This window comes from Triticum aestivum, chromosome 4A, assembly GCF_018294505.1.
Source record: "Triticum aestivum cultivar Chinese Spring chromosome 4A, IWGSC CS RefSeq v2.1, whole genome shotgun sequence".
Taxonomy (NCBI): Eukaryota; Viridiplantae; Streptophyta; class Magnoliopsida; order Poales; family Poaceae; genus Triticum; species Triticum aestivum.
Window position 1 is genome coordinate 603,545,021 of NC_057803.1, and position 16,564 is coordinate 603,561,584.

The window sequence follows — 16,564 nt, forward strand, 5'->3', positions numbered from 1 at the left end:
TCATGATTGCTAACATATTCACCACTATATGAAATAACACAGGCCATAATGAGTCACCTTGTCGTAATCCCTTCTTTGCTTGGAAATAATGGCCAACGTCATCATTGACTTTAATTTCCACACTATCTCCAGAAACAAAACTATGGATCATAGCGCGCCACTCTGCAGAAAGCCATTTCATTCTGAGAGTCTATTGAAAAAAAGACCACTTGACTTTGTCATAAGCTATTCCAAAAACAATTTTGAGTACCATCTCATTCAACTTTTTTCGATGTAATTCATGGTGTTTGATGAAGGATAACAACTCCATCTAAGATGTGTATACTTTGCATAAAAGTAGTCTGTGAAGGACGCATCACATGTTCAGCAACTGAATTTAGCCTAATCGCCGTGCATCAGCAAATATTAGGAGCCATGTGTCTTTCACCTGAAAAATACACTGAAAGAAGTGAATGGCATACTCAAGAAAAACGGAACCTTCGAGCATTCCTGTATGCAAAATCATTCATAAGAAAATCTCTTGAATGTTGGTCTTGGTCCATTGGAGTAAATTAGAAGAAATCCCACGCTCGTCCAGCTATGCAATAATCCAATTTCAAGCAATGCGACAGCAGTACCTGACCACAATGTCGTGCGTCAATTTGTCATAACAGGAAATAGACAAGGAGAAAAATTGAGATGTACCTTGGACGGTCGGACCTTGACTACGGCCCTAACGATGGATGGCAAGGCTGCAGGCTGCTGCTCTCCGCGCTCCAGCCACGGCACAGGGAGTTTCGCCGATGGCCGGCTCGCCGCTGTTGCCCAGTTCGTCGGGGCACTTGGAGGTATTTGTAGGATGCAAAGAGATTCGTTGGAGTATATGATACTAACGGAAAATTCAATGGGGTCCTGACCTCTCAGGAACTTGGGACAATAATGGATTTGGAGAAGAGGAAGAAGATGAGATCGAGAGGGAGACGATGATTTTTTTGAATAAAGACACCCAAAGGGCATCTTAGATCTGGTTATCATCCAGGAAAACAAAGGCCGGTACAATGGATAGACAACTGGATGTAGAACGACCAATAAAAAATAAAATTACATTAAAAAGCATACTAGTATTCTTCTTTCTCTGATTGTACGCTTTCCGCCGGAGATTAAAAATTGCACTGAACCAACAGCAAACAAAAGCGACACCTGCAAACGCCCTCGTCATACAAGGCTTTGAAGACCGCAATAGCTACTCGCCCCTTGAGACGAGATCTAAAAATCGTTGAAGCAGCATCAGCTGGAGCATCACTCCAAACAGAAGAGGCTTGCAATCCACCACCACCAGTTCAGAGGGTTAGAGAAACCGGGTTAAGCCACAGAACAACACAAAAGAAGATGTCATAGTCGCCGCACCAAACGCCTGCCAAAAGCACTGCTTGAATGATACATGAACTGCCAAGATCTGAAAGGAACTAACCGATCTGGGGACACAAACTCTCATAGGCCCTTCGCCGACGCCGGATCGGACATCGTCGAGGTAGGGAGAGACCGGAGAGACTTTATTCCAACACGCCATCGTCGCCACCACCTCGTCGATGCCGCCGGAGAAAAAAACCTAAGAAAAATAAAACAAGACGGACGGGTCCTCACTCCTTTTGCCGACGACAAGGCAGATGGACGGTAAAGAGGAGGGGGACTGAGGCAGCGGCAGTAATTGTGGCGGCGGCAGCAGCTTAGGGTTAGAAGGCGGGCGGACGTGATGACGAACATTTGTATCCCTGGTACCCTGGTACTCCAAAATCACACACCAGAGTACCAAGCATATCTGACCCTCCCTGATGGAGGGCAGTTTAGTCATTCTTTTAAGGGTAATTTGTTTTTTTTTCATCATCAATCCGGAGGCCAACGTCCCGATGAATCAGCTACCAGAAGAAAAAAGATCTCCTAAACGTTCAGGTGCATCCCGGTGAAGTGGCGGCGCCGCCTTCAGCCAATCCAGTTCTTCGCCGCACGCTGGTCTGCCCTCCTGCGCCAATCGCTCAGCTCCGCTGCTCGTTGGCATATCGGGTCGCCCGGGGCACGCCAGCACCCGCTGATCCGATTGCTTTGTCTTGGCGCCGTGTACTCGAGATTGATGTACTACCACACACTGATGTCTGGATCAGGAAAACGAGGAGTACAGAGGAAACCAGGGGGCAGCAGATTCGCCGCCAATTCATCGCTCTGAATACTACTGAAGTTGTTAATTCATATATAGATGAACTAGAATAATTTGTAGAGCGAGTATGGCTGTGTTAAAATAGCAGACGAGACATTTTTCTACTAATTCATTCATCCATCCAACTTAAATTTCTTCCAGTAAACGAGCCGCCATGGAGGCCTGAGCGGCATGGGTCTTTTTTAGGCTCATCCGCGGCTCCTCGCCCACCACGGACGTGCAGAAGCGGCCTCGGGACGGCATGCAAGTCGCAAGACTAGCTTGTCGTGGCTTCACCCCAAGCCAGGGTGGTGGTGGCCGGCAATCGAAGCTCCAGTCGCCTTGAATAGAATAGGGTTCTGTAAAAGGGATGGCTTTTTTAGATGCTAAATACTCGGAGGTTACCAGCAGGAGAAAAACGACCAGAGTAGAAAGGAAATGGTCTCTTATGATTACAGTTTTGCCCCATGGATCAAGGATCCGGCTTGCCTGTTTCCTCCCCGTGCTCCCACTTAATCCTACGGTTGTTCTTTTTCCTTTTTTCTTTCTAATCCAATCATCTTCCCTCCTGATTTTAAGGGGGTGGGGCCGGGCCTTATTTTGCACCAATCAAATCAAGCCACGTAGACGGGAGCACGGATGGGCACATGACGGGGGAGTAGGCAAGTCTCATCCTTGGATCGGATCCGGCTTGCCTGCTCCCTCCCCGTGCTCCCATCCGTGCTCCCACTTAATCCTACGGCTGTTTTTTTTTCTTTTTTTCTTTATAATCTAATCATCTCCCCCCTGATTTTAAGGGGGTGGGGCCGGGCCTTATTTTGCTCCAATCAAATCAAGCCACGTAGACGGGAACACGAATGGGCACACGACGGGGGAGCAGGCAAGTCTCGTCCTTGGATCGGATCCGGCTTGCCTGCTCCCTCCCCGTACTCCCATCCGTGCTCCCACTTAATCCTACGGCTGTCTTTTTTCCTTTTTTCTTTCTAATCTAATCATCTCCCCCCGCTGATTTTAAGGGGGTGGGGCCGGGCCTTATTTTGCTCCAATCAAATCAAGCCACGTAGACGGGAGCACGGATGGGCACACGACGGGAGAGCAGGCAAGTCTCGTCCTTGGATCGGATCCGGCTTGCCTGCTCCCTCCCCGTGCTCCCACTTAATCCTACGGCTGTCTTTTTTCCTTTTTTCTTTCTAATCTAATCATCCCCCCTGATTTTAAGGGGGTGGGGCCGGGCCTTATTTTGCTCCAACCAAATCAAGCCACGTAGACGGGAGCACGGATGGGCACAAGACGGGGGAGCAGGCAAGTCTCGTCCTTGGATCGGATCCGGCTTGCCTGCTCCCTCCCCGTGCTCCCATCCGTGCTCCCACTTAATCCTACGGCTGTCTTTTTTCCTTTTTTCTTTCTAATCTAATCATCTCCCCCCTGATTTTAAGGGGGTGGGGCCGGGCCTTATTTTGCTCCAATCAAATCAAGCCACGTAGACGGGAGCACGGATGGGCATGCGACGGGGGAGCAGGCAAGTCTCGTCCTTGGATCGGATCCGGCATGCCTGCTCCCTCCCCGTGCTCCCATCCGTGCTCCCACTTAATCCTACGGCTGTCTTTTTTTCCTTTTTTTTTCTAATCTAATCATCTCCCCCCTGATTTTAAGGGGGTGGGGCCGGGCCTTATTTTGCTCCAATCAAATCAAGCCACGTAGACGGGAGCACGGATGGGCACACGACGGGGGAGCAGGCAAGTCTCGTTCTTGGATCGGATCCGGCTTGCCTGCTTCCTCCCCGTGCTCCCATCCGTGACTTTTTGAGTTAGTACTCTGTGTGACTAGTGGTGGAGTACGAAATCACGATCGCCATTGGATCAGGAGAAATAAACGGTCCATATTAATTTCGGGTACCGTAAAAAAGTTCATCTCTCAGGCGACATAGCTTCGCCGTAATGGAATGCAATCTCAGGGAGACGATGAGTTGGCTTGTTCGTTCGTGAGCAATGGAAAGGATATTTTTTTAGGGACGGTTAACTTGTTCGTTCGTGCACGACTGCTGGCCTCTTAATGGGCTGGTCTGCTTCTCATGCGTGCTATATTTTTTCAAGGAACATAATATATACAGTATACATGCACAGTGTATGGGCCCCTGCTCGGGCTGGGCCCTAGGCCTTTGCACTCGCCGCCATGGCCCAGGGCCAGCCCTAGTAGTATTAACATGTAACTGCACCGGCCCAGATGCCCCAAAAGTGGCGAACTGTGTGTGGGACACCCTCTACGTGGAGGAAAACCAGCTTGAGTCCCAACTTATGCGGGATCTCCTGACCCTAGATTCAAAAAAGAAATCGATCAAACTTGGCAAACAAAAATAATTTTCTTTGCAATCCATTCTATGAAAAGTTATACTATGTAACATGAACTCTAGCTGAGAGCATCTCCAATAGACGCGCTAGATTAGCCGCGCGCTGAAAAAAAACCCGACTATATTGCGCGCACATGACCGAAACTGGCCCTCCAGCAGACGCACTAAAACCCCGCGCGCGGCAAAGAAGGTTCAGCGCGTAGAAAATGGCATCGCGCACTCCTTATTTGGTGCGCCCGCTCGCGCGCTGCAAAATCTGGCTGCTGCAGGTGAAGCCGCCGGATTGGGCTCGTGTTTTTGCGCTTCTGGTAAAGCAAAATACCACCCAGCGTGCTAAAACGCTATTTCGGTGCTGCAAAAAAATTTAGCGCGTCGCACAACCGCGCGTCTGTTGGAGATGCTCTAACTGTGTACAATAATTTAATTCTGAATATATCCCCATATCATAAATGAGCATATATTTTCATGAAATTGCACATCTAAGTGGATCTACCATTTTCCTACATTTGTTTGAAACATATAACTGTATTTCTAGGGACATTATCACTCACATGAAATATGGAATTCTTCCTTGTGTCATGTGTGATAACAAGTATGTTAGTTCAAACAAATTATTAAATCATGCATTATAAATTGATATAAAATAGATATAAAAGCTTCAAAAGGTACACTCTATGATATTACAACAAAGAAATACATGCATGTTGATCCATCCAAGCAAGGACATTTCTCATCAACTATAGACCCGCTAGCTCTTGCATGGCATCGGCAAAACACCGCTGAAAACTCTCCATGCTTGTTGTCGGCAATGAGATTCCCACCTCGATGCCACCACCGTGGTTGCGCGCCTCCTCCACCGATATCGCGCTGGTTTTTGCCACGGACAACACGTCCACCTTCGCCGGCTTCCCGAACCCGAAATCGAGGCTGTACACACGGAACCTCGGTGAATCCGCGACGGAGAGCACACCAGATTTCACCGCGTCCTTCACCCGCTCAACACACACATCCCACCTGTCCTGTGACCCCTCGCCCACCTCTTGCTGGAGGGCGTCGGACAATGCCATGAATGCCACCAAGAGGCCTCCCTTGCCGGTAGCCGCAATCTCGTCTTGGCGCGCGGCAGCGATGGCCGGACCTAGGCAGTTCCCTAGGTACCTGTCAGGGACGGGCGGCTTCAACCGCGCTCGGTGATCCACAGAGAAGAGGAAGTAGGTTGTTTTTGTTTGGTTTTGTTCCTGTTTGGCTCGGCAGTAGCAGGACCACATGAAACTGAAGGCGGCGAGCAGCGACGAGCATCTGGGAGATGGCGCGCCCTGCTTGGCAGCCTCATCGGCAAGCATATTCTTGACGCCGTGTAGGAGCTCCTGAGGCAGTGTGAATGTGGCGAGGAGCTGGTCGTCTGGGATAGAGGACACACTGCTGCGCACGAAGTCGATCTCGTCGTCGCTCGCCAGTCCTTTGCAGTAGATGTCGTATAGACCTCTGGGGTCGGCGATGAGCGTGCGGTCAATGACGGGAGTTGGCGGCATGTCGGCGCCAGCGCAGGCCGCAGCCCAGGTGTCCATGAAATGAGTGGAGCTGGCACCGTCGCAGGCGGTGTGATGCACGGTGACACCAAGAGCGAGGCCTTGCCCCGCGGATAGCACCGTGGCCTGCACGGCGAGCACGGCACGGCCTTTTGTTAGACTATGTATAGCTTATGTACTTATGTACGTATATTGTACGTATTGTAACACATCCATTATATATAATGAGATAAGCCACCCCTAGAGGGTTGTGCTGGTTCCCACAAACCTTATTGTCTTACATGGTATCACGCTAGGTTACGATCGCTTCCGCTTCCAAACCCTAACCCTAATACCCGCACCGCCGCTGCAGCCGCCGCCGCCTTCACCACCGCCATGTCGAGCGCCGCCACCACCGGTTCCACTGCTGCGGGGTTCCTCCCGGCCTCTCTTGCGGCTCTGCTCAACCTCCCGCTCGATGTCGTCGCCGTTCCGGCTCCGATCGGAACCAGGAGCATTGGCTCCGTCTACTCCACGCCGCCGGCGCCCTCGCTTGGGCGCGACCTCGTGGTCCACACCGCGGCGCCGCCGTCCGCTGCGGCCTCCGCGGGCGTCGTCCCGTCGCTCCTGCCGCCAGCGGATCACACCGCCCCGCTGGCGGGGTTGGCGGCGTCCGCCCCGGCCGCGGGCCTTGCGGCGTCCGACCCGGCCGCGAGCTTTGCGGCGTCCGCCCTGGCTGCGGTCCCGCCTCCTCCCGCATCAGCTTCGGTGCCTCCGGCTGCCTCCATGGTGTTTGCACCCCAGGCAGCCCCCTCGATGGGATCGTCTTCGCCGCCGCCGTTTCACTTCGGTCATCTCATCACCATCAAGCTCTCCGCCGACAACTACATCTTCTGGCGTGCGCAGGTTCTCCCGCTCTTGGAGAGTCACTACCTGCTAGGCTACGTCGACGGATCGCTTCCCTGCCCACCCGCACTGGTAGACAGCGTGCACGGTCCGGTCTACAATCCGGCCCATCGCGTCTGGACGGGGCAGGACCAGGCGAACCTCTCCTCCATCCAGGGGTCGCTCTCGCCGGCAGTTGCCGGACTTGTTGTCTTCGCGAAGACGTCTCATGAGGCCTGGACCATCCTTGAGCGAACCTTTGCAGCGCAGTCCCAGGCTCGTGTCTCTGCACTCCGTCGTCAGCTTGGAGAGTGTCAGAAGCTTGACTCCACTGCCACTGAGTTCTACAACAAGGTCAAGGGCTTCGCCGACACATTGGCCTCCATTGGACAGCCCCTCACCGACTCCGAGTTCAACTCGTTTATTGTCAATGGTCTTGATGAGGAGTATGATGCCTTAGTCGAGATCATCAACGAACGGGGCAACTCGACACCCATGCTTGCACACGAGGTTTTCTCTCGGCTCCTTCTCACTGAGCAACGGGTCGAGACACGCCACTCCAGGGGCACTGGCTCCCTCTCGGCCAATGCCGCCACCAAGGGTGGCCGCTCTTCTTCATCACCCCGGTCTCCCTTGGGGCTGCCACCGTCGCCCGCCTCGGCCCCCCCACCTACTGCGACCTTACCGGGGGCTGGCGGTCCACGTGTGTGCCAGCTTTGTGGCCGCGATGGGCACTGGGCCTCCAAGTGTCATAAGCGCTTCCAGCGAAGCTTCCTTGGTCTTGGCAATGACGGCAAAGATACACGCAACAATGCCCGTCAGGTCGCCATGGCTGATCGTCCCGCGCCGCAGAAGCAACAGGGACACACTCAGTCCTACTCCATCTATCCACACTGGTACATGGACTCTGGGGCGACAGAGCATCTGACTAGCGAGATGGGGAAGCTTCACCCTCGTGAACCCTATCATGGCTCCGACAAGATCCACACCGCCAATGGAGCAGGTATGCACATCTCTCATATTGGTCAAGCATCTCTTCTCACTAGACATGCCAATAGGAGTCTTCAGCTCCGCAATGTTCTTCGAGTTCCATCTGTGACCCGTAATCTTCTTTCAGTTCCTAAACTCACACGTGATAATAATGTGCTTTGTGAATTTCACCCTTTTGATCTTTTTATTAAGGATCGGGGCACGAGGGACATTCTTCTTAGTGGGCGGTTGTGCCAGAGCCTCTACCGTCTGGAGCATCCTGGCGTCGCCCGTGTTTTCAGTGGAGTTCGGGTCTCTCCGTCACAGTGGCATGCTCGTCTTGGTCACCCGGCCACACGTATTGTCCGTCATATTTTGCGTCGTCATGAGCTTCCTAGTTTGTCTAGTAATAAAGATGTAGTAGTGTGTGATGCTTGTCATCAGGGGAAGAGTCATCAACTTCCTTTTTCGGAGTCCAGTCGTGAGGTGAAATATCCTTTAGAACTTGTGTTTTCAGATGTATGGGGTCCTGCTCAGACTTCTGTCAGTGGTCATAATTACTATATCAGTTTCGTTGATGCTTATAGTCGCTTTACCTGGCTTTATCTTATTAAACGCAAATCTGATGTGTTTGATATTTTTGTTCAGTTTTAAAAACATGTTGAACGTCTTCTCAAGCACAAAATTATTCATGTCCAGTCGGACTGGGGGGGGGGCGAGTATCGCAACCTCAACTCCTTCTTTCAGTCGCTTGGGATAGCTCATCGTTTAGCATGTCCACATACACATCAGCAGAATGGTTCAGTCGAACGTAAGCATCGTCATATTGTTGAAGCTGGTCTTACTCTTTTGGCCCATGCATCTGTTCTGTTTCGGTTTTGGAGTGATGCTTTCACCACTGCATGCTTTCTCATCAACCGTACTCCCATTCGTGTTTTAAACATGAAGACTTCCATTGAGGTTCTCCTTAATGAACAACCTGATTATACCTTTTTCAAGGTATTTGGGTGTGCTTGCTGGCCGCATCTTCGTCCATATAATAAGCGCAAGCTTGAGTTTCGTTCTAAGAAGTGTGTTTTTCTTGGCTATAGCTCTCTTCATAAAGGTTACAAATGTCTTCATGTTCCCACTAATCGTGTCTATATATCTCGGGACGTCGTGTTTGATGAGCATGTTTTTCCCTTTGCCAAACTTCCTGTGTCCACTGTCGAACCACCATCTCTGCATTCATCCTCTGTTGCTTCTGACCAATTTACTCTCCTTTGCTGTTACCTAACCATGGTGCAGGAACCGGACGTGGGGCTCGTTTGGAGCTGTTGGAGGATTCACCATCATCATCGCCGCCTTCTGATGGGCACGTCGATCGCCCTATGTTGCATGGTATCGATTCGCGTGCCCATGCATGGTCACCCGAAGAGCCCGTCGCGCCGAGCATCTCCACTGCTCGGTCCGCTACGCCAGCGATCGCCGAGTCTCCAGCGGCTCGGCCCTCTTCGCCAGCGGTCGCCGAGTCTTCAGCGGCTCGGCCTGTCACGCCGTCTTCGCCCGCGGCTCGGCCCGTCACGCCGTCTTCGCCTGCAGCTCGGGTCCGCGACGCCGTCCTCACGTCGCCTTCATCCGCGGATCGGCCTGCGACACCGGCCGCGCCACGGCCCACTATGCCGGGCTCGCCATCGGCCCGGTCTGTGACGCCGGCGTCGCCAGCTGCTTCGTCTGCTCTACCGGTTTCGCCGGTGGGCCGGCCTTCTTCGCCGACCGAGCCCGAGGCTACTGTGTCTGGCTCCTCGTCACCGGCTGACTCGTCAGCATCGCCGTCCTCCAGCCCATTGCAGGCTGCTCCGTCGACCTTGGTGGTTCCTGTGTCCCGACCACATACACGCAGTCGCAGTGGCATTTTCAAACCTAAGGAACGTAAGGATGGTACGGTTGCTTGGTTGGCTGCTTGTTTGGCTGCTGCTGTTGCGGATCCATCTTCTGAGCCTCGCTCATATCAGGCTGCCCTGCGCATTCCACATTGGCGAGAGGCTATGGAGCAGGAGTTTCATGCTCTCCTTCGTAACAAGACATGGACTCTCGTTCCTCCACCACCACGGGTAAATGTTATTGACTCAAAATGGGTATTCAAAGTGAAGAAGCATTCGGATGGATCTATTGAGCGTTACAAAGCGCGACTTGTTGCTCGCGGTTTTCGGCAGCGCCATGGTCTTGACTATGAGGACACCTTCAGTCCTGTCGTCAAGCCTACCACTATTCGGCTTCTTCTCTCCATTGCTGTTTCTCGTGGTTGGTCACTTCGTCAACTTGATGTGCAGAATGCTTTTCTACATGGATTTTTGGAGGAAGAGGTTTATATGAAACAGCCACCTGGTTTCTCTGATCCTGATCGTCCTGACTATATCTGTCGTCTCTCCAAAGCACTATATGGTTTGAAGCAAGCTCCTCGTGCCTGGCATGCCCGCCTTGCCTCTGCCCTTCGTGCTCATGGGTTTGTGCCGTCCACTGCTGACACTTCATTATTTCTTCTACAGAAGCCAGAAGTCACTATGTATCTTTTGGTATATGTCGATGATATTATCCTTGTCAGCTCTTCTCAGTATGCTGCTGATGCTCTTGTCTGCTCTCTTGGTGCTGATTTTGCGGTCAAAGATCTTGGGAAGCTTCACTACTTTCTTGGAGTTGAGGTCACTTCTCGTGCTACTGGTCTTGTCCTTACGCAGAAGAAGTACTCCTTGGAGTTGTTACAAAGAGCGGGCATGCTGGAGTGCAAACCGACCACCACACCCATGTCGTCTACCGACAAGATAACAACTGTTGATGGTGAGCTTTTGTCTCCTGCGGATGCCACAGAGTACAGGAGCATTGTTGGTGGACTTCAGTACTTGACCATCACGAGACCAGATATCTCTTATGCTGTTAACAGGGTTTGTCAGTATCTTCAGGCTCCCAGAGATACTCATTGGGCTGCTGTTAAACGCATTCTTCGTTATGTTCAGTTCACCCTGACATTTGGTATGCATATTCGGCCGACTTCCTCTCGGGTCCTTTCGGCCTTCTCTGATGCAGATTGGGCTGGTAGCCCAGATGACAGGCGATCCACGGGGGGTTATGCAGTATTCTTTGGCCCTAATTTGATCGCCTGGAGTGCTCGGAACAAGCTACTGTGTCACGTAGCAGTACTGAAGCTGAGTACAAGGCTGTGGCTAATGCTACTGCAGAGATTATTTGGGTGCAGTCTTTGCTTCAGGAGTTGGGTTTGTCTCAACCACAGCCTCCTACTCTTTGGTGTGATAACATCGGTGCTACATACCTTTCTGCAAATCCAGTATTTTATGCCCGAACGAAACACATTGAAGTTGACTATCACTTTGTACGGGAACGTGTATCACAGAAGCAACTCCAGATCAAGTTTATCTCATCTAAGGATCAACTTGCAGACATCTTCACTAAGCCTTTACCTCTGCCACAGTTTGAGGCTTGTAGGCGCAATCTTACCCTTCTCAGTTCTTTAGAAAGTGGCTAAGATTGAGGGAGGGTGTTAGACTATGTATAGCTTCTGTACTTATGTACGTATATTGTACGTATTGTAACACATCCATTATATATAATGAGATAAGCCACCCCTAGAGGGTTGTGCTGGTTCCCCCAAACCTTATTGTCTTACACCTTTGGGCAGCGGTGGCACCAGAGGTGCGAGCTTGGCCACCTGGACGGGGTCGTCCTGGGCAAGGTCGTCGATGTCGGTGTCGTACTCGGCGACGGTGAAGGAGACACCATCGCCTGGCTGGTAGAAGAGCTCGTAGCGATTGCTGTTGGGAGCGCAGGGGTGAGGCGGACATGGCCGGTCAGCGGGTAGAAGAGGGTGAGGGCCTTGGAGAGCGAGACCTTGAGGTCAGAGATTAGGTGGGTGGTGTCTTGGTGGTGGTGGAGGCGCTAGAGGTAGAGGCGCTGGACGGGCGGCGGGCGGAGCCATTTGACGTCAAAGAATGTGAGCGGGAGTGAGCATGGAGGGAGTTGGAGGTTGGACGGCCTGACAACGCCGGCGTCTAGGACCCGGAGATTGCTATCAGCACCCATCTCCTGTACGTGGATGGATAGACGACGTGCCTACTGTACATGCTATACTGTACATGTTATACTAGTACTGTACATGTTATACGTACTGTCGGTGCATGGGTTAGGTAGGTAGCATGCAGCGTGGCAGAGTAGCTCATGGGGCGAAGCACGTGACGGTTGGTTGGGTTCTCATCTGGCCCTCGAATCGATCCAACGTCTCCTACGTTTGTTGTGTAGTATGTGTGCTCTCTGGTCCGCTCGTTTCGACGGCCATGTACCTACTCGTTTTCGTTGGAGGGATCTAGCAACGCAGATTTGGTCCGCGCATATATTTGTAGTTCCAAAATTGTTTATTTAGTTTTTGTGATTTAAATTATCGAAATATGTATATGGCAATCGTGTGGCAGATTGCGAAACTGCCACACGCATCCAACCCCATCAATTCTCTCCCGATTTCCTTCCTTTTTCGCACGACCTTCCGATTTCTTTCCTTTCCCGCACGTCCTCCCCGATTTTATCGGGCACACCCACTCGTGCCTTCATAATTTTCGTAATCGTCATCTATGGCCCCACATGCCTTCTCGATTTTCAGCAAAAATAATGCTTAGACTAGGATTTGATCTTTGGTCTGTAGGTAATTAACAAAGGGAGCTAATCACCTCACCTATCACACTCATTGTTGAACATTTTAAGGGAGATACGGCTTTTGACATATTTTTGCCTTTAATATGTTAGCACTAAAAAACTTTTTGTTTCAAGCATGGTGGTAACTTTGATCATTGGGAATAAATTTTTTGAACCCGCCCCCTGGTAATTTCTGTAAATAGCACGATAACATTCACGCGATAGACCTGATAATTTAGATACAAACATCGTGATAACTTTAACCATAGGGGAAAACAAATGTGAAAAGATACCTGATAATTTATGTGTAAATAGATGGTAATATACGCAGCACACATCTGATAACTGAGGTAGAAGCACCATGGTAACTTTAACCGTAGGGATTTTTTTGAAAAGATACTCCGATATCTTCTGTGTAAATAGCACGGTAGTATACCTCCCTCCCCTGGCATTTTTATGTGTAAATAGTATGAAAACATATGCACTGCAATAACTAAACACCATGATAAGTTTTTGACCCGTGCGGGGGGGGGGGGGGGGGGGGGAGGAGGGGGGCTTGATAGGTTACCTAGATTCACCATGCTAACTTTTTGCCCTGGGAAAAAGTTATTCAAAACATCCCCAATAATTTTTGTGTAAATAACATGATAATATAAGCACCGCATAACCGATAAATTGCAATATAAACATGATAGTAACTTTTTTACCAAAGAAAAATATATAAGTTGTTAAAAACATACACTCGCCTCGCGCGTGGGCCTCTTGAATGAACAGAACACATTGCGTGCCACAGAAAAGTCACATAATGTTTAGTGTCATGAGGGGCACACGTGCTATAGGCGTGATAAGTTACCGCAAAAACATCATGGTAATTTTTGACCTATGGAAAAAGCTACCGAAACACACCTAGGTTTTTAGGTGCAAATACCATGATAATATACGAACCGTAGACCTGGTAACTCATGTACAATCCCCCATGGTAACTTTGACCAGGGGGAGGTTGATGTACATATACCCTGATAACTTATGTGTAAGTACCACGGTATTTTACACATCGAAGACCTTATAACTTGTGTACAAAACATAGTGGTAATTTTGAAAGGGTGTAGTTGTTGAAGCATAGTATCTGATACGTTCTATGTAAATAGCACGGTAAGTTATGCAACATAGGCCTGATAACTTGCATACAAATATTATGGTAACTTTGTCCTAAGGAGAAATCATGTGGTAGACGTGAAGAAGTGACAATTTTCTTGGGGGTGAGCGCCCGAGATGTGCGGGAGAAGCAGGTTTCTCAGGCGAGCCTGCGGGGTCATTTGGGAAGAGGCGAGGTCAAAGAACGAGGGATCGTATGGTACTTTAAAATGAAAGAAATAGAGGTGTGGCAGTTTTGCTTATATGACACACGTGTGCCAAATATCACAGTCCTTAAATTATTATATATGTATTTGCATATTACAAAATAGATTGTGATTTATTGCTCTATTAGGAATAACTAGCTGGCAACCCGTGTATTTGCACAGGCTAGCATTATTAATAGTTATACTTGCATTTTTGGGAACATGAATGTGTAGAAAAAAATTGAAGTGTACTCGAAATTGTTAATGCCGTGTAATAGTTTTCGTCATATATAGTAAACATAAATAATATTACATCATTCATTCAAAAATTGGCAATAAAATGCACACAAAATTTTGTGTCTTCGTTGTATTCTTTTAGGCTCAGTTTATGGTTGATAAATCGTGATATGATGTGGTTACTTTATAATCGGTTATGGAAAACTAACAATGGAAGCACAAAAGAGTGGGTCAAATAAACACTTAAATAGATATAAACTGGCAGGGGGCGGGTGCAATGGTATACTTGGCTTTTTTTTCTCATGAAAGGAAGAATTCAATTTTGATAAACATTCAGTGAGTTTAAAATTCTGCATCGATGAACATTTAGTACAGTAACATTCAGTGATGCATTTTCGAAGTCAACATAGATCAACATAACATCACTGCTAAATATGGAAGAAGTTGAAAAGGGAATACTACATTCTCATATGTCAGTGATGTCAGAGAAAATGTGCTTTCGTGACATATACAAATTGATTTCTTACATGATCGGCCCATGCTTATCACTTCTCTGTTCCAAAAACAGAGAAATCGAGGGAGCTCTTTGTTCGAAAGGTTTTGCTTTCTATGTTAGCTTTTGGAACATTGGTTTCAGTGGCTTATGAAGTGTGATGTCAATTTTGAGCCAGCACTACATATACAGCATCATAATAGTTTATGAACTGCTATATGCATCTGTAGCATTGCATTTATTTTGAATTACTGGTCAACTACCTTTTTCCTACAAATATAGCAATATTCTACCACTAAGAAAAAGGTAATAGCAGTTGTTACACTAGTAACAAAAACAGTAGTTGTTGCATGCATGGATCAAGGGACCTTTTCAGTGAAGAGTTTTAACCTAATTTTAATGAATTTTAACCTAATTTGAAATTAGTTCGAATCTGGCTCGACATTTTCGGGGTCACAAATATTCCCGACCCCACCGAAATATGCGAAATTTCGGAAATTTCATTGAAACTTCTGTGTGATATAGTAAATGTGTCCTGTGCAAATTTCTTTGTGATCCATCTTATTAGCGTGCCAGAAGATTATAGGTTTACATCCTATAGGTCAGAGAGCTAGAGTTTACACGAAGAAGCTCCAGAATAAGGGCAATGTTGCTACAACTTAGGTTACAATTTTTTTTTTGACATAACGTTATGAAGTTGATCAGCCATATGCGAGATGTTTGTGTTCCTGGGCGCAGCAAAGCGAGCCTGATCATCTAGTTAAGAAAAGTAAAGCTGACGGTTAATCGTGTATGTTAATGTTTCACTACCGGACTCGCGGTCTATGCCTACGGCCGCGGGCCGTCAGCATAGGCCCCTAAGCCGTCGGCATAGATCTATGTCTACGGTTGCCGTCGGCATAGGCCCGTCGGCGTAGATGTCGTCAGCGTAGTCTTGTCAGACCGTCGGCATAGTATAGCCGTCGGCATAGGGGCCTATGCCGACGGCCTGACGTCAGCCGTCGGCATAGTATAGCCGTCGGTAGTGTTTTTCGTCTGACGGCAACGGACGGCGCCGTCAAAAGCGCTGACGAATCACGCAATGCCACGTCGCAGAGCTATGCCGACGGCAACGCCGTCGGCATACCTCTGCCATGTGGCAACCCCTGGTACTCCTGGTGGCAGGGCTATTCCTAGAGCAAAGCCGTAGGCATAGATGAATCTATGCCGACGGCTTTGCCGTAGGCATATCTATGCCGCGTGTCATCTCCTGGTTCCTCCTGGCAGCAGGTCTATGCCTACGGCAAAGCCGTCGGCATAGATTTTCAGCTATGCCTACGGCTTTGCTGTAGGCATAAAAAGTCTATATTCGTAATAAATAAGACAAGTGATATTGCAAAAACTGAATAAAAGAAACTATATTCATAATAAATGAAGCATTGCAATTATTTGGCCTGAATAATAAACAATAGACTTTATTAATATGAATGTCAACTACAAGCATTCAGGAATTACACTTAGAGGAAAAGGAAATAAAAGAAGAAAGGAAAAGTCCTAAACTAAACCTATACTAAACTATCTACTTCATCTTTTGCTTCTTTCTTCTAGTTCATCAACCTGCAAAACAAGAAACAACAAATAGGAAAAAATTGATTAAGGTTAAAATGTAGCATTCCCCTTATGGAAATGCCTTTGCTGTAGGAGCTAGCACTTAGGAGTTTGGAAACATTAGTCAAACCCCAATCAGATTAAGTTGATAAAAGAAACATTAGAAGAGAGCCAACACTGCATAAATGGAGCCAATGGAACAGTAACCAGCAAGGCCAAAAGGAATAGGTTCAATTGGCAGTAAAGAATAACCCAATAGAGAAGTAAAGCCAGCAAAGTATAGATCAAAGCTAAACCCAAAGATCAACTCAAATTAGCACTAACTCCATGATTAGGGGATCCCTCGATTAA

General features: G+C 48.7%; 1 pseudogene; it reads right to left on the minus strand.

Annotated features, from left to right (window-relative positions):
• Nucleotides 1-5,254: 5,254 nt before the first annotated feature.
• LOC123084032 (phenolic glucoside malonyltransferase 1-like) lies at nt 5,255-11,953 on the minus strand (annotated as a pseudogene).
• Nucleotides 11,954-16,564: the final 4,611 nt, after the last annotated feature.